The following is an 18,491-nucleotide window of genomic DNA, read 5'->3' on the forward strand; positions in this document are numbered from 1 at the left end:
CTTACCAATACTCTAATTGTGATGGCATGCATTCTGCATCCCGTCTTGCTTTAACCTGAGGAAGGGACAGCCTCTGAGAGGAAAATTAGCCAAAGGGAATTACAGAAAATTCAAGGAGTGTTCAAAAGTAGGAATACTCCTAAACGCCTCTGAATGAGCCTTTAAAATATTTTCAATATTCGTTTATCCACATTGTCTCTCCCTTCCACTTCTCTGTCTCCTTCAACCCACCTCTAATTTTCTTCCTTTTCTCTTCCTGGGAGGAAAGGGCCTCTTTAACTTTTGCTTACTATTCGCTTCTCAAGTGGATAGTAACAGATATTATTTGTTTTGCACTAAGAAAATGTAATTTCCTTCACTTTTTGTGCAGATTAGGAAATTAACAGGCAGTACAACCAAGGTTAATTGCTTTTCCCATTTAAAATGCACTGCTCTTGAAAGACGTGGAGGAACAATGACAGATCACCTATATGCACAACTTTGTGAGCACATGCACACTGTCAAATAAAACCAAAATCACTGGCAAATAAGATTAATGGCAAGAGCCAGGTGAATAACACATTTCTATAAGAAAGTTATCCAGGAAAAAGTTAAGCTTAATTGTCTTTCAGATCTGTTATGATGTATTAAATGTCTATTAATGTTTAGCAGCAAATTGGGTTTTAATGATCATTGCTATTTTTGGCTGGTGGGTGACGTTGTTGAAATGTAAAATAGATTTATATTATACATCAGGATGACTTTCTCAGACAACTCTCCTTGACTTAACCTCTTCACACCCCACAAGACATTTAATATAATTTTATTTCTAATAGACCGAGAGCCAATAGGATATTTGCTACTACTGATGTTTTCAATGAGAAATAAAAATCAATGAGGTTTATGCTGAAGATAAGTGTAAGTGATTAGTTGAGTCTAAGTGGCTTGGAAAGTATTAGGAGGGTTACATTATTCAACCCAACAATGCAAATTAATAAACAGACTGGATAGAAGTAAAATTTATTAGAAACTCCTGACCTCGCTGCTTTGGAGAAATCTTAGCTATAATTTGTATTTTGTGAGTACTTGCAAAAATGAGTATTAAAAAACTTGTCTTTTTGTCAACACAGGTGATCAACCTTAAGCATTTATACCAAGAATGAAAATAAATCATCATCTTACAGCTCTGAATCCAAGTGTTCTTGCAACATGTACTTTTAGAAGCAACATATTTGCTTTTTCCAAAAGAAAAGCTACTAACTCCAGTAAGCATGTGTGCTTTTTAAAGGGTACTACAAAGTTTCCACCAAACAATAAAACGTTTGGGTGGGTGACAGGCTAAAATTAATTACTTCCTTGACTGCTTTCTTGCAGAAATTAAGTGTGAGGACAATCAGGACAAACATGCTTTTGAAGAGGGGAATTGTCTTGGGCAGCTGAGTAAGGAATGCAAGCCACTTACCCTATTTTCATGCCTCATAACTGAAGATCAGTAGTAACCAGCCAAAAGAGAAAAATGCACCTGGTTTGAAATATGTCAATTTCAAAATGTGCCTGGCTCAGTAACCCTCATATTAAACACATTTCTTAATAGTCTCCGACTCAGCATCAGCCACTAAGAGAGCTACAGGAAAAAATGAAGGAAGTTCTTTCCACAGAAGGTTATTTACAGTCTCAGAAAATGTCATGTAAGGAAGAGAGGGGAAAAAAATTAAAAGGATAATAAATAAAAAAATAAAACCACACACATAAACCCACACTGAAACTTTCTCAGAGTTTCCCCAAGTAAACCTACTCTGATTTGACTCCCTCTGAAATTAAGGGATTGAAATTAATTTTTAGACAAATTATTGCAGGACTGGAGCAACTGTATTCAGCAACAATGCTCTCATTTGTAGTTTGCCAAACTGAGGCAACGAACTTCTGTAACATTTTACATTTTTGAGTACACACTGAACTTGAAATAAGCAAGAGAACAACGTAAACATGTAACTCAGTCACAGGCATCTGGCAAAATCAGATACTGTCAGACTGAAATGCGATGGCTGTACCACTGAGACTCTGCAATGAACCTAATTACTCAGCTTTTATTATTTGTAAGGAAAAAGTAAACAGTCTCCATATACCTTGAGTATAATAGCTGCAAAATTTGCAGTAAGACCTTTATTTGTGGCGATTTATATAGTACTATGCAAGTCTACTTTCGATTTTACTTTTCATGCAGTGCTTCCACCTAGAAAAAGATGTCTTAACAGTCGAGGAGAAGCATTTACTTGCAGAAATCACATTCAGTTTCTAAGAAGAAATTAAGCACCTCTGGCAATCAGAAGGCAAGATAATTAATCTGATGTAGGGGCCTGTCTCTTGTGATATTTTGCAAGGGACTCTATAAATACCAAAATATAGTTATGTTTGATATGCAAGAAGAATGTAGGGGAAGGATTTTGGTACCTCCCAAAATGTTTCCTGTGAAAGGAAGCCCACGGTTCCCATTCTCTGCAGGAGAGGGTTTCGAAAGCACTGCTCTACTTCGAGGTTACCAGCAAAATCCCACAAATTTCTGAAGGATGGAGCACAACCAGAATGTTAAAAACGTCACCCTAGGCCTAGCAAGCAGCAAGGAAAACCTTTGTTATTTAAGGACATACCTGGAAGTGGATTTGCAGTCTAATATTTCATTCCATTATCTGAAAAGCCATTCTCAGTAAACAACAAACCACGACTTTTTACTACAGCTTTACTTGGACTTATTTTACTGTAAGAGGAGTAAGCACTCTAGTTCTTAAAACAAGGGAGTGAATGACAAAGAGAAATCAGCCCTAAGCATTTTGCTAATCACTCCTTTGTTCTTTTTTTTCGTCCTATAAGCAAGATTCACAAAGGCAAAGAAGGAAGAACAGGCTTCAAAAGTAACCAAAATTGGCAAATTGTACAGAAAGACATACAGTGCCATTGTTTAGCACTTGGCATCAGTGTGGATCTGAGCAAGCGAGAACATATATCGTCTGTGATGGGAAATCTATCAGATGTAACAGAGCCAATCGATGGCTAAAAATGTAACATTAAGATCCTTTCATCCACTGCTTACCTTACATTTACAGAAGTTGCACTTCCGAAGCAAAGAGACCCCAAAAATGGCCTGGCCAGGTCTGAATGGAAAGAAAACTCTATTTCAGCTAAAAGGAAGGCCAAGACCCCCACCCCCCTGTTGATCCAAAATGACCATCAATTAAAAAAAGCAATTAAAAAAAAAGCAATTTAACATAGTCCTTACCCAAAGCATATCACAGAATCACAGAAAGTTAGGGATTGGAAGGGGCCTTGAAAGATCATCTACTCCAATCCCCCTGCTGGAGCAGGAACACCTAGATGAGGTTACACAGGAATGGGTCCAGGTGGGTTTTGAATGTCTCTAGATAAGGAGACTCCACAACCTCCCTGGGCAGCCTGTTCCAGTGCTCTGTCACCCTCACCGTGAAGAACTTTCTCCTCAAATTTAAGTGGAACATCCTGTGTTCCAGGTTGTACCCATTGCCCCTTGTCTTACCATTGGCTGCAACCGAGAAGAGCCTGGCTCCATCCTCCTGACACTCACCCTTTATATATTTATAAACATTAATGAGGTCACCCCTCAGTCTCCTACATGTCGGGATGCTCTGCTCTTGAGTCTGGTAGAAGCAGTCCCTGAACACTAACCAACTATCTTAGGCCCCTTTACCTTCAAGCAGCCTTGCCCATGGGATTTTCCCCTAGAAATTGTTTGAAAAGGTCAAAGTTTGCCCTGCTGAAGTCCAGGGTTGTGATTCTGCTTGCTATTCTGTTCCTGCCACACAAGATCCTGAACTCCATTATTTCATGGTCACTGCAACCAAGGCAGCCCTCAACCTTCACTGCTTCAACCAGACCCTCTTTGTTAGTGAGGATGAGATCCAGTAGTGCACCTCTCCTAGTTGGTTCCTCCACCATTTGCATGAGGAAGTTATCATCAACGCACTGGAGGAACCTCCTGGACTGTGGCTGGCTGGCTGAATGGTCCTTCCAGCAAACATCAGGGAAGTTAAAATCCCCCACAACAACCAGGGCCTGTGACTGACTGTGAGGCTGCTCTGAGTTTCCTCACCCTGATCTGGTGGTCTATAATAGACACCCACAACAGTATCACCCCTGCCAGCCTGCCCCTTAATTCTCACCCATAGACTCTCAATTCACTCCTCATCCACCCCTGGATGTTACTCAATACATTGTAGTCACTCTCTCACATAAAGAGCAACTCCACCACCATACCTGGCTGGGCTCTCTTTCCTGAAAAGGACATAGCCATCCATGACCACATTCCAGTCCTATGAGCTGTCCCACCATGTCTCTGTAATTGCCACCAGATCATAATCTCCTGCCTGAACACAGGTTTCTAACTCCTCCTGCTTATTCCCCATGCTGTGTGCACCAGTGTACAGGCATTTCAGGGAGTGAGCTGAGCACACAGATTTCACCCTAGGGGGTGGGAGGCCTCCTGGTCTTCATCAGTTCTAGAGTGCTGCCCCACTGGTGCAAGCCCAGCTACAACGCCATCCCCCTTTGAATCTAGTTTAAAGCTCTCCAAATGAGCCCTCCTAATTCCTGCCCCAGCATCCTTTTGCCCCTGCAAGATAAACCTTTCCTGCGTATCACTGTCTGGACAGGTGTCTTACAAAACCAGATGTTATCAAAGAATCCAAAGCCCTGTCTGTAGCACCAGTCTTGTAGCCAAGCACTTATGGACTGGATCCTTCTATTCCATCTCGAGTCATCACTTGAAAATGGAAGGAGGGAAGAGAAAATAACTTGCACCCCAGACTCTTTCACCAACCATCCCTAGGCCTTGAAATCTTTCTTCTTTCCCCTCAGACTACAGAATGCAGCTTCCTCCCCACCTGTCTGGAAGATCAGTAGTGGGTAGTAGTTTCAGTGTAAAATGCAGCCAGTATAATTCAGGGGTGTATCATACATAAGCCCCAGAGTAAGATCCTAGCCAGGGCTGTCTCAGTATAGAGGAAAACAGAAATAGCTTTTGTCAAACTGGATGTGATCACCAGGAAGAGTTTAGCATCAAGCATTAGGAATCAAAACCACTGATATGGGGCTCAGATCAGTAAAGCAAAGGATTTTTTTTCCTAAATTTTATGTTTTCCTGAAAATAATCAAAACATCTATTTGAATATTTTTGAACTTAGCATTTCCTGTTATTCAGTTTAATGTTTCATTTCACAGCATTTCATCCTCAGAAACTAAGGTGCTCTTAACAGAAAATATTTCAGTTGCCTTGAAACATTCTGGCTGATACATGATTTTGAGAAAAGAAAGTCAATTTGCTGGAGAAAGTAGGACTTCCCAGATCCGTCCCCCACCCCCAACTGACAATAATTTAAAGTAATTTTCTATTTACTCAATAGAAAAGGTGTGTACAACGTGACAAATCAGATTATTGTTGCATAAAACTGTCAAGACCACTGAGCAGCCTCCTATTAGCCGAAAGGAGAACCAGGAGGAAACACCATCCTTCTGCAGATGAAGGCTGGTGCTGGCAGGCTCTCCATGACCCCGATCCCCATATTTCTGTTACACTTCCTTCAGCAAAAGCATAAGTCCCTTCTACACCATCCTCCTTCATTGCAAAATCCACATACATTTTTCTGTCCTAATTTGAGTCTTGCTATTCTCATTTACAAATGACTGGTAGCAGAGAGGCAGCATCAGAGCCTTCCCTACCATGCATGGCAGTATTGTCCGAGCAAACACTATAGACCTAAAAAGCTCATGTCAGAAAGAATTAGAATTATAGCTTCTACCTTGGGGTGGGCTGCTTTAAAAAGAAAAAAAAAGGGTGAATTCTGAATTAGTTGACATCGTACTTTTGATCCACAGGACTTCCTTGTGCCTTCCTCTTGGCAGCATTGCACTATTTTTCCTTGCAAAAACAGCCAGCACCTTTGATTCCGTTCTGAATGCTGATCTCCCAGCCATCAGCAGGATTTTATCCACTTTGGGTGAAACTATCAGTCAGACTGGCTCACCCTATCTAATGAAGCTACTGTCACACACAGAGTTTCATGGAATACACCTGCAGTCCACGGTCAAAAGACTACAATGCATTTCTGTATCTCACTGCTGTTATTTAAATTGGTAAAGTTCCTGGGAAGTACATCAAGACCCAAACCCTAAAACATGTTCCTATGTCTTCTTAACTAAATAGCACCTGGAAAGGTTTTCACACATTAAGCGAAAACGCAAGAGGAATAATCAGGAACACAAGAGTGTGGTTATCGGAGGCAGAACAGAAATGATTGCACGGATAACCAGCCAAGGTGGAGCTCATCTTCATAACGTTGGCAATTCCAAAGGCAGCCTGCATGAAAATCACTGCAAACAAAAGACAAGCAACTTTTACCTCTGTGGTGCAAAGCAAAGCTATCCTGTAGCAGCAGTGCGAAAATGAGATAAATACTGTTCAGGGCTAATATTGGTGAGCCGCTAACCAAAGGAACAACAATGTGAATCTATTGATTCTGTACAGCCATACTTCCACACAGTTTTCTTCACGTCCTGAAACACTCCTGTCACCTTGCAAAATACAAAAATGGAGACTGAAACTCCTAATTAATACTTCCTAAAAACCCAAAGCCACGTTTAAATAGTTAGAAAGGTTCTCGGTAGCATGTTCTGTGTTACACATTTGCCAAAATACTACGTTGTTTCTTTGTCTTCTTTTTTAATTATTTTGCTGCAGATTTATCAGGCTGAACACTCAGTTACGACAACCTCAGGCAAGGCAGCAAGGATACCTGGATGGGTTCGTGACAGGCTCTACCTGACTGACAACTGCTCCTGCTAGGAGCAGGGGAGCGCAGACAAACCACATCACTCTGCGGGGACAAAGTACAAGTAACATTAATTCACAGGATTATTTTGTTGTGCATTTAGAGACAGAAAAGCCTGTCAACCGTTGGAGACTTCCACATCCCCCCTCTTCCTTCCCAGCCAGGTGAAAGGCTTCTGGGGATGCACTTACACTCCCCTCCCTCCCCCAGTCTCAGGGTGAAAAACAGGGCAGGATTAGAAAAGAGTTGGGGGATTAACACATCGCTAAAACAATAAATACCAGCCAGACAGCTATGAAGGTCAAGAGATGTTTAGGGAGATTACAAGTTCAAAGACCACAGTGGCAGCAAGTACTGACAGATAAAGTGTACTTCTCCTTCTGAAAAGTACACGCAAGTTGCAAACATATATATTGTACATATACACAATTTTGCGTACAAAATTGTATCATTTTTATTTTATTTGTAATTATTTTTTAAAAAGGTCTGGGACATGAATGGCTACATTACTCATGGTTTGCTACAGCAGAACACACCCTCACTGGGGGCTGCCGCCGGGAGGACACCTCCAACATCGTCTCAGCGGCCTCCAAAGGAATTTCTTTAACAAGTTAGAAATTTGGGGCTTTTCGCAGAAGTGACACGGGCAGGAAGGGGCTGCAAAGGCCCTGCTGAGGTGCCTATCAGGGAGGCCCTGTCCAGCCACTGCAAATGCTGACCCCAAGGCCTCACCACCTCCATGGCCCCCCAAAGCAGCCATTCCTCCTGCTCCCGGCTCAGACCCAACAACCCTCCCTAAAATCCAATCGAAACCTTCCCTGTTACAACTGGAGGCCACTTCTTCTCATCCCATCACTTGTTCCTTAGGAGAAGAGACCAACTCCCCCTCACTCCAACCTCCTTTCAGGCAGTTGCAGAGAGCAATAAGGTCTCCCCTCAGCCTCCTTTTCTCCAGGTTGAACCCCCCAGGTCCTTCAGACACTCCCCATCACACTTGTGCTCCAGCCCCCTCACCAGCTCTGTTCCCTTCTCTGAACTCGCTCTAGCACCTCAAGGTCTTTCTTGTTGTGAGGGGCCCAAAACTGAACCCAGGATTCAAGGTGCTGAAGGCTCCTTATCTAATAAGTACCTCAAAAGCCATCGGGGAGCCCAGAACTGCCCCAGTGTGACACAAAGCACAGTGAGAAAACGGCTGCTGTCCTTCACCAGGAGAAGTCAGGCTGCATCTAAGTCAATCAATACCTACAGAAATACTCTAAAAACAACAACATATCCTTTGCAAAAAGTAGCCCAAGGTCTACAACATTTTTCTCTTTCCTCCAAAACAATCAGATTTTAAACACAACCTCCACAGAAATGCCTCAGCCATTAACAGTAACCATTTCTTATGTGCATCAGTAAAAGCTGTAGCACTACAAAGACTAAATAGGACTTATAGAAAAGAAGCCATAGATCTTCGTCAGCTTCTCAGAAATGAAGACTTAATACAACTGGCCTGGAGGACTTCACTTCTCACTCAGACACAGTACCAATTCTGGTACCACTATGATAAATTTTAATCGTTGTTGTTAACGGTTCCCCCAATTTATTTTATCCCCTCTCCGCACTAATGAGGTGTACTCCAAGTCCCATGATTCAAATACTCCCCCCTCCTAGCTGAATAAAGCAATCTTCTGGATTTTGATCTATAACATTGCTGACCTATTCAATGACATATTGGGAGGACTCCAGACATTTCGACATACAGAAATTTTGGTCAGAAAGTACAGTTACAACACAGCCAGAAATCATTTATTTCCCTTTCCTTGCCCCTATTTCTACTCCTGTGCTCCCTTGTTTCTCCCCCCTCAGTGTTTTAATTTCCTTATGAAAAGAAAGTATTCACCTGCTGATACTGTAAAAGTCAGTATAAAACCGACACATTGTTTAGGGCAACAAACGCAGGGTTGCCTACTAAATCTCCCACCACGTCTTTAGCTACTAGTTGGCACTAATTTAACAAGCAATTTTATGACCTCAAAAGGAAGAACACGTTGCATGCTAGTGAGAAGCCTCTTCACTTCTACAGAACTCAACACAAGTCCAATCTTCTTATCTCAGTGGTGCAAAAGAAACCAATAATTCAGGCTTGCCTATGCAGGACCAACTACAGATACCTCGTGTCCGCACATCCCGCGTATGTCACCTACAAATCAATGGTGAATGGGCTCAGTCGCAACAAACAAAGATATTCAGGTCACCTGGGTACTGATGTTCACCCAGATGAGATCAGAGTCATGCAGCCATGCTAAAAACATCTTGAAAAAATTCCCCCTGTCCCACTTAAGCCAAGGAACTGGCTGCCACAAGAGGGTGATGAAGCCAATTCACAAAGCAGCAGATGTTTATATCCCAGCCCCCAGTCCTCAAGAGCTCACAAAATCCTTGTGATCACGTTATCTAGGAACCATTTATCAAAGGATCTGGCAATCTCTTTGCTGCCCAGCATCTAGGAAAATGAGAGGGGAAAGTCAGTCAGAAGAGCTCTCATATTTGTTGCAACAGCAAGTGGGTAACATGGATGGAAACATGTTCTGACTAGTTTTTGCCATCACCCCAAGAAACTTTTGTCATCAGCCATCCAAGCAACAGAACACAGACAACTTCTCTTCTATGATAGTGGTTAAAAATAATTAAAAAAAAAAAAAGCAAGCTTTTATTTATTCATTCATTCTCTTCCCCTTCTCTCTCTTACCTATCAACTACGTGTATTATTTTCTGGCTGGTTTTAGATTGTTTTTAAACTTCCTGCTGTGTACCAAGAATAAAGGAATTTAAAACAAAAGCTACTTCAAAAACTGGTGGGGTTTTGGGTTTGTTTGTTTTTGTGGTTTGGTTGGTTGGTTGTGGGGTTTTTGCAGGGTTTTTTTTTTTGTTTTTGGTTTGGCTTTGTTTGTTTGGGTTGTTTGTTTTTCCCCTGAAGACGCAGTGGGTTTGAGGTACAGTGTATCTTCTATCAGTCTTTAGACTATTCAGCTGCCTGAGCACTGAGTTACAGGGAAAATATATCAATAAATATGCCCAGTGCCCCCTCTGACTATTTCCATACCCCAAAGACCCTAACTGTCCTCCAAAATGCACAAATCCCCCTCCACAGCTAATAATCTTCCTTATGACAAAGTTGTGCTCACAAGTGGTTTTATGTTTTGCAGAGCACTGGATGCTGCTGTGACAACAGGTACCTTCTGGGCTCTGAAGGTGTTATGAAGAAGCATCACCTTATTCTGGGTACACGGGTGACAATTCCAGTTTTCGTTCATGGTGGTGCCTGGGTGGGGAATGGTCCTGGGAAAGAAAGCAACACATTTCATGGGGTATTTCCTTCTTGCTCTCAGCCTACAAACTCTGTGCCGTATGGGGAGCTGGCAAAAGGGAGAGGACAGATGTCTCCAGACATTATAGTTACTATGTTAACCGCCTGGAGTTGATTCATCAAAAGGTGATCACCCTTTGTTCTGTTAAGAATTTTTTACTTTCTTTGCAGCTTTGAGAGGCTGACAGCAAATCACTATTACATAGTTCTCAAAAAGTATCAAGTAATTTGCATCTTGATTAAAAGGCACTGTTCTTGGCCTGAAATATCAAACATTAAGTAAAACCTACAAATGCAGAGCACAACCAAAAGGTGACAGCAGCAGGAGATTAATGGAAACCCTCTGCATAGCCAGGCAGGCTCTGCACAGGTTTGCACACCCATGTACAACACTGAACCAGGCTGGATGTCACAGGGACGCACAGCAAAAAAGTTGCGCTAGAGCAGAGAGAAGCTTTTTTCTCTGCATTCAGAGAAAGGGCAAGTTTGGAGCACTTGAATAAGCAAAACAAAAATGCTCCCTCTTCCAAAAAGAGGGACCTTGGATGTGTATGCTATAATAACAAAACAAAACTCACTGCAGAAGCTATTCATTTTCCACACAGAGCTCCCATGAGACATCCTTTGCTTCAACCTGGACTTCGTTTCCTGTGGACCAGGGAGAGCATTAAATGCCCACGTGGTTTTTAGAAATCAAAACCAAAATTGGAATACTCGATCATTTTGCGATTTTTTTCAAACACTAAACTTGCTTTTGGAGTTTGCATCCTGTAAGCAATGCTTCCCAGAGAGGAGCAGCCATCAGCCATGTTAATCTGCAGTCTCGTGAGCTGAAGATGGAGGTTCAAGTGAGAATTCAGCTCATGGACAGACACAAAGCCCAAAACTTGTCACAGCGTTTGGAGGAGCATCAGAGATACAAAATGAAGTCAGCTTCATCCAGCCACAACCACTGTAAAGCTGAAGGGAGGCCCACCTCACCATCACCTCAGCACTGGCTTGACTATAATGGTGAAATCTCAGACATCCAGTCAGAAACATCGGAGAAGTGAGAACTACCTATTACATTCACATCACTTACAGCAGAGGGGGAAAACAACTGGACACCATGCTAGCACTCAGGGAAAGAATAGCTGTGAGGTTCTCAAGACAAAACATCATTTGCCACTGTATCATCTATTTCTTCTAGCACACGGTGAAATTGCCTGATTTTTCCACCAAAATACAGGTCAGTCACCATCCCTCATCCACAGTGTCAGAGCCACTCTGAAAATACACATCACAGCACTGGTTGAAAGTGAACTGCCAGGCACCACATGGTTTGTTTTTTTTTTTTCTACTCTGCAAAAGGCCATGTTCATTCCCCCCCGCAAGCTGCCAGCGAGGAGGCAAATACAGTGGCCAAGTAAAAGCTACCACCCCCTTGCGCAGCACAGTGATGCTCTTGTTTAGCACGGGGGTAGGAAATAACATATCACCTCCCTTGGACAGGCAGAGGGGACAGTTAGTGCTGGAGCACCAGCACAGAGACCCTTCTCTCCCTTACCCAACTGCCAGCCAGCACAGCCACAAACACACGGGATCCTTCAAGGTCATCAACACAAAAGGCTTGCGAAATAGGTGCTACTCTGAAGGAAAGAAGTACTTAAGAGCAAAACAGAGACTTTGATAATGAACTATTCACAAGGGCTTTATCTCTACAGGGGAGGGATTTGGTGGTTTTAAACTCTCAGCCAGCAGATGATGAAACTCCTCTCCCCGGGGTTTACTGACCAACAGTAGAGAGCATGCATGTACTCTCACATTATTTTTTTTTTTTTTAGGCTTCTATTACTTTAACACAGGATTAAAGGAACTCAACATATATTGCACCTGCTGCAAGACCTCCACTCACCTGCTTGTAACATACAGCAGCACAGAGAAGCACGAACACGGGACAGGAACAAAAAGCCTTTGAAATACTAAAGTTCCAGGAACTGGCATCTCCATGCCTGATCCTGGGCCAAAATAAAAAAGAAATTCAGGGACAAATGCAGCCCATGTTACCTTCACTCTCGATTCTTTCTCCACGGTGTTATTCTCTAACACACCTGAGTTGCTTCTATTTTTCAGAGTATTTCTCTTAAGTATTAATTGTTCTTTGCCTCAAAAATTTGGAATTAGTTTTTAAAGGATAAAAATAAATATATATATACACATTGGATTGTTCTTTACCTTTCAGTTTTTTTCAGGTGTGGAGGAGAAATGGAGATGTTCCCCCTTACCAGAGAGCTGACTGATCTTTTTCTTGGGTCAGAGACCAAGCCTGAACCTGCCATTCTCACACTGTAATGGAACAGATGGATCTGAGATTTCAAGAAAGATACCAAATACTGAGAATTTGCCATGGAAATTGCTGGATGAGGCAATTCTGAAGATTTGTTTTCACTGGTGAGCAGACACTGGTTCCTGTGTATAAAAGCAAAACCCCTTTCCCCCAGCCACAGTCTCATCCATGTTCTGAAACATTTCATCTTGAATTGCATTCCCTAGAAAAATCTATGAATGTGTTTAATTCCACGGCAAGCAGGACATAGTTCTCCTGGTGAAGTAAGCTATTTCAAATCATTCCATATTCACTGCAGGACAACAGCAAATGTGTGCCTGCAGACCATGATGTACCAGCGCAGAGCACCTTACAGTAATTTGCCCACGAATCAAGTATCTAGCTGCGGGTACAACCTTCACGAGAAAGCACATCTTAAATTTCTGAATCAAGAACTGCACTCAGAGTGGTGCAAAATCCTAAATCAGTCCCTTTCCTTGCTCTGCAACTCTGCTTCCTCCTACAGCTTGAGCTTACTTTGGTTCCCTGGATGAGAAGTAGAAAGCTCTTATCTATCTGGCCATCAGTCGGCTGCAGCCTGTGTGTATTGCTACCAATAAAAGTGCTTTATAAAAATGTCATAGATTCACTATATAGAAAAAAGTTCTAAATAACAATGATGTACCTTAAAAGAAATTAAAAGAAAAAAAAAAATCAGTATTTTAAAGTCACTTGTGAGATAAAAAAATGCATACCCAGGGCAGGCACACAATACTGCCCAATGTCCTATGCATCTAAAAAGTCGACATTTTGCTGCAAGTCCAGCTTGGTGCAACAGGACCAAAAGCAGCCCTGAGCAACTTGTGGACAAAATACCTCAATTATAGCACTGAAGAATCAACACCAAAGATAACAGGAGAAAAAAACAAAACAAAAACACACACACAGAGGAAAAAAAAAAAAGCAAAACATCTGTGTGGAGATTATTTGTAAGAAGTTCAGGGATGATAGCCAGAGAAGCGAGACCCCAGCACTGCTGCTGCACTGCTGGAGGCTGTGCTAAGGGGGGAAGAAGAAAAAGAGGCCTGACATGGTTTTATCTAGAGATATCTAAGAGTTACAACAACATATTGAATACAAGCAAGGGCAGGGATAACAGCAATACTTAAGACTATGTAAGACTTTAGCCATAGGGATCCAGAGAGAAGCACCTTGTGGGGAAAAAAAAAAAAAAAGGTGACATGCTGGAGGTTAAAATGGATGATGTAACAGTCTTGCCTAGCTTTTAAAATTCTGTAACAGCTAAATACAAAATGCAAGGCAAATAACTCTCCATCAATTACATAATAAAACAAGCCAGCAAGGCACACAATGGTTTTGAAGATAGAAACATGACAAAAGTTAAGGGACTTGTGACAAGCAACAGCGGAAATCACCAGCACTAAGTAACATGCTTGACTACAGCTCCCTTTACTCCACAGGCACCTTCCTTTTATTTTATTCCTCATTCATATTACCTGCCAGAATTTCAGCTCCATTTTTACATCCCTCACAAAACGCAGGTTGCCAAGATCCAAGGGATTTCAATGAAACTGGAGTGAGATCTGTGGAGCAAGGTCGGCACTTGCTGGACCCTGGGCTTTGGGAACCTTCCAGGGGGAAGCACTACTACACGCAATTTCTCCCAACTTGTGCTGGTTGGTTTGTAGAAAGTGCTGCCTGTGTTTGTGCTGTGTTATAAGGCCCCTCTGAGAGGGGGAAAGACAGGTCAACGGGATTGTTTAATTTGGAGTCAATAGCCAGAGAAGAGAGCGGCCCTGCTGGAATGGGTTCATTCTTGGGGGCTGAGTTACGGTCACCATTATTTCAGCCCCCCAGAGAGCTCAGCAGGCCAGAATACAAATTAAAAGATTATAAATAGCACCGAGCAAAGGTTTTTGTTGCCGTCTCTGAGGCAGCACTGTGCTGACCCGCATTCAGGTTTCACCACAAATCTGAAATTCAGCTCAAGCCCCCCAAGAAAAGTTCAGAGAGGTGTCAGCACCACCCCAAAGCAGGCTGTGAATCAGAATAATCCCCTCACTTTTCTCTCACGGTGCCAGAGAACTATTTATGACTTTAACTCAAAGCCAGATGGAAATAGATGATTTTGCACAGTTTGAACCTGAAAGCCGACGTTCAGGCGAAGCATTCCAAGCAGCAATCCAGTGTGCTCGGGTGAAGGGACAGGGCACTCGATCCCAACCCTATGAGCACACACAAGCCTCATACTCTTCAAGAAAACTTGAGGCCAAATCAAGCTTCTTGTCACATGCTGATGGAGGTAAAACTTACCCTGCTTATGACAAGTGTCACAGACAGTGGGACAGGGCAAGCAGCTTGGATTTGGGAACCCATGTTCTGCTTGCACCTCTGCAACTTATTTGTGGTAAGGCTTTGTCCTGACACACTCATGCTTCTCACCACTTAAGCCACTAAAACTTGTATGTTTCATTTAAGTTCACTTTTCTAACGAGAGCATATTCAAAAGTTTACTTATAAACCTCAAATAGACTCCTCAGTCTTTCAGAAAACGACTTGGAACCACCATGACTGAAAGGTTTTTTTTATTGTTTGGGTCTTCCAGTTGCAAAGCAAAATGTTTTCCCTCGAATAATTTCAGACCAATGAAGACCTCAGCCCTGGCTCAGAGCCCCACTGCCCTGGGTGGTGTAACTTCAAGTAGCCAGAATGACACTTTCTGCCTCACAGAGCTCACAATTTCCACACAAAACAACTGACAGCTGACAGCAGGACACCAAATAAACTCAAGTGACTAACCCTGCCTTCCCATGAGAAGAGGTTATAAGAATACTGGATCATTTTGCAGGAATGGGCTCTTCACATCCCTGATTAATTTCAAGTATGGCAAGCTTTGAATTCATGGTCATGAACTCACCAGTTTCTAGGAAAAAAAAAAAAGAAAGGGAAGGAAGGGAGGGAGGAGAGGGAAAAAGAAGGAAATACAAGCAAAGCAGCTGAAACCTTATCAATTTTGAAGTAAGAAAAATGCTAAACTGACCTCTTCATGCAGTGTTTCCCAGACCAGAGGGAGGATTTCTTGCTCCTGATCTTCCCCCTCCAGAGGTTTTGCAGAAGAGGTGTGAAAAATGACTGGTCTGAAAAACAGGATCTTTTCACAATTATCAAGAAGCCTTTAGAAAAGGCTGATGTTAAATGTCACATTTTATGCTGCTATCTCACAGGCCTCAAGGAAGAATGGAGCTTGTGTCAGACCCGGTATTTGTTTTTCCTTCTGCAGAGATGCACACTTCAGCACAAAGGCTTCTCTCAGAAAGTTACATTTTTTTAGCAAGACAGTGCTATGAAAAGGAGAACGCTTTGAAGATCCCTCTCCCCTTTTTAATTACAGAATTTTAATATAACACTTGGGGTTATAAGACCAGACTACTGCACCAATATTCAAGCTGAGGAGGGTTTAGCACACAGTCGCTCTCAGGGAAACCCACAGGACTGAGAAAATCAAGTTGCTGAATGCAAGCAAAGACCGCAGGATCTGGTTCAAAGTGAATTTGCAGAAATAACAGCTTCTCATCTCTACAGAGATCATTTAATAACACTGCCACCGCACTGCTCAAAGGTGGCCAATCTCCGCTTAATAACACTGATGCTCTGGGAGGCATCTCTGCTGAGCCAGGATTCAAAAACTCACTATTTTCTGGCATTTGCCATCTCTCCCTCCCCTACTGCTTCCAAAGAGTCAGCATCATGCCGCACATGCGCTTGGACCTGCCCTGCTCCCACTGCTGTCCCTACACCCAGGCTGCCCACTTCCAACCCTGCAGGCAGGACCAACATTTCAGGTACCAGTCTGCAAACACAATCAGGCTCGCGGCTCTTCCCACAGGCATTTACCAGTGTATTTTAGGAAATGGTTTGTACAGATGGCAGCAGGTTGCTGGAAAACCAGTTAATCTTCCTCCACATGCCTTGGAGATGGCATTATTCTTTAATCAGGCAGCACTGCCTTGATCTGTTGTACCAGACTACAGATTTATCAGCCTTGGTATTATTAGACACTGGCAGTTTGCTCCTGTTGATGCCCCTTCAAGCTACACTGAACCTTCTTGCTGGAGATTCAACCTTCACTGCATAAAATCTACAAAATGCCCCACAGCCAACCAAAAATCAAACCTCCTTCCAAAGGACCTTCACCTGCAAAACTTCCTCTAACATCCTGACTTCAGTGAGACAGAGTAAGTGTTGGAGATGTGTGAGGAAAGGGACAGGTTCAGAATACTTTTAAAAGTGAGTTAAATGAAGCTGAGATGAGTTCAACATAGCAAAACCCACACTTCTTTCAGAAGAATCATCAAGTCAGCCAGAGATGCTACACCTGGGCAGAGCCACCACCAAGTGGGCTGCCATGAAAAGATGAGAAGATCAGAAAACAGCAGCACGAGAAAGCAGTTACTATAGAACAAAATGTCATGGCATGAACCCTGGACATCTCTTAATGGCCATCTGGAAACAGCAAATTTAATTTAATCTTTTAGTTAACAAAGCAGCCTTCCTGCCCTATAAAAGTCAGAGGGCGCAGCACAGACCAATCAGATGATTCCGCCCATCTTGCTGGAGGGGTGCATGTATATGAGGGCATCTGGTCCAGCTTCCCTCCTACGGATTGCACCCAAAAAACCATTTGCAAATTTTGATACAATTACAGAACAAAAATTTCTAACAACAAAGAAGAAAAAAGGAAATGTAGCAAAGGCTAAATTGAAAACACTATTAGGAGAAAGCCATTTTCTCTCCTGAGTCACGGTGCCGCTATCCGTAGCTGATGGAGCATCCACTGATGGCAGAGGATTTAGTACAGGGCCCATATTTTGGGCTGATTTTGTCAGCTTGTAAAGGGGAAAAAAGATGCACACAACTTGTTTAGATTTCTAGGCTTTAAATAAGATAAACCACATACTTGCAAAAATGCGGGAGCCTCAAGGCACCTTCATATTTCTGTCAAAGGTGCAACTAGCACATCGACATACCTGCAGTATGTTTAATCAACCCACTTCAAATGCCAGAAGGAGTGACAAGAGAGCCTTGTCCTGCCCCAGCTTCACTGCTCTTGCTGCCATGACAAACCTGATCAGAAGTAGGTCTTATGCTACAATTATAATTACAAGTTGCAGTACTAGCACGTCTGTGCTTCACAGACTTCCAATATGATTTAAGCTGCTACAGGAACAATTTTCTTAACTCTAAAGGTGCTCAAGCGAGAGAGAAGCGTAATCTTCAATTGCTTTTCATTGAGCTACCACACCCAACAGGCATGCAGCCAATATCTGAAGGTCTGCGGGACTTCGCTAACTCTGAAGACATCAGATCTCCTCCCAAATCATCTGCAGCCACCTCCATGGGCTTGTCCCAGAGCTGTGCTGGTCCTGGGATCAGCTCCCACAGAACTGAAACAACAAACAAGCAAACAAACAAAAAAAAAAAAGCACACCACACAAAACCACCACAAACCACGCACACCCCAAAACCACAACTCAGGCAGCATCCAGAAAGCTGGCTCAGGTACCCTGGTGATTTATCTTTGGTAACTAGTAATCTTCTGCAATTTCCTGCCTTCTTACATAGTAAGTCAAAAAAGCATTTTGCTTGGGGCTAACTACATGGCGAGGACATCTACAGGAAAATCTTGCTGCATAGCCAGCAGTGACAAATTTTAACGGTAGCACCCAGTACCCCTGCTCACATGTGGTATTTCAGACACATCTCTTCTGCTGCAACACATATTCTATATTTTGTATTTTTCTGTTGGGAGTCTTTGAGACACAGCCAGGCCACAAAGATTAATCTGATAATTTGATTTTCACAATTAATTATCTCCCAATAAGCAGCTTTCACCACCCCACACCTTTTGCAAGAGTAGTTATTACCCAGCACTGCCCTTAATTCATCACATCAAATTTGATCTCTCATGTCAGACACTGAC

General features: G+C 42.6%; 1 protein-coding gene across 35 annotated transcripts in view; it reads right to left on the minus strand.

Annotated features, from left to right (window-relative positions):
- The window catches only part of ADGRL3 (adhesion G protein-coupled receptor L3), a 384,288-nt gene that overhangs the window by 235,427 nt on the left and 130,370 nt on the right, over window positions 1-18,491 (minus strand). The window contains exon 1 of one of the 35 annotated variants that reach the window (XM_071807858.1): window positions 15,552-15,571. The exons of 33 other annotated variants lie outside the window; for them this stretch is intronic. The gene's annotated coding sequence lies outside the window, so the exon portion shown is untranslated. Of the gene's footprint in view, window positions 1-3,067; window positions 3,089-15,551; window positions 15,572-18,491 lie in introns of those variants that run through there. One more of the 35 variants, XM_071807854.1, reaches the window with a different exon arrangement.

Source organism: Patagioenas fasciata, chromosome 4 (genome assembly GCF_037038585.1).
Source record: "Patagioenas fasciata isolate bPatFas1 chromosome 4, bPatFas1.hap1, whole genome shotgun sequence".
NCBI classification, from domain to species: Eukaryota; Metazoa; Chordata; class Aves; order Columbiformes; family Columbidae; genus Patagioenas; species Patagioenas fasciata.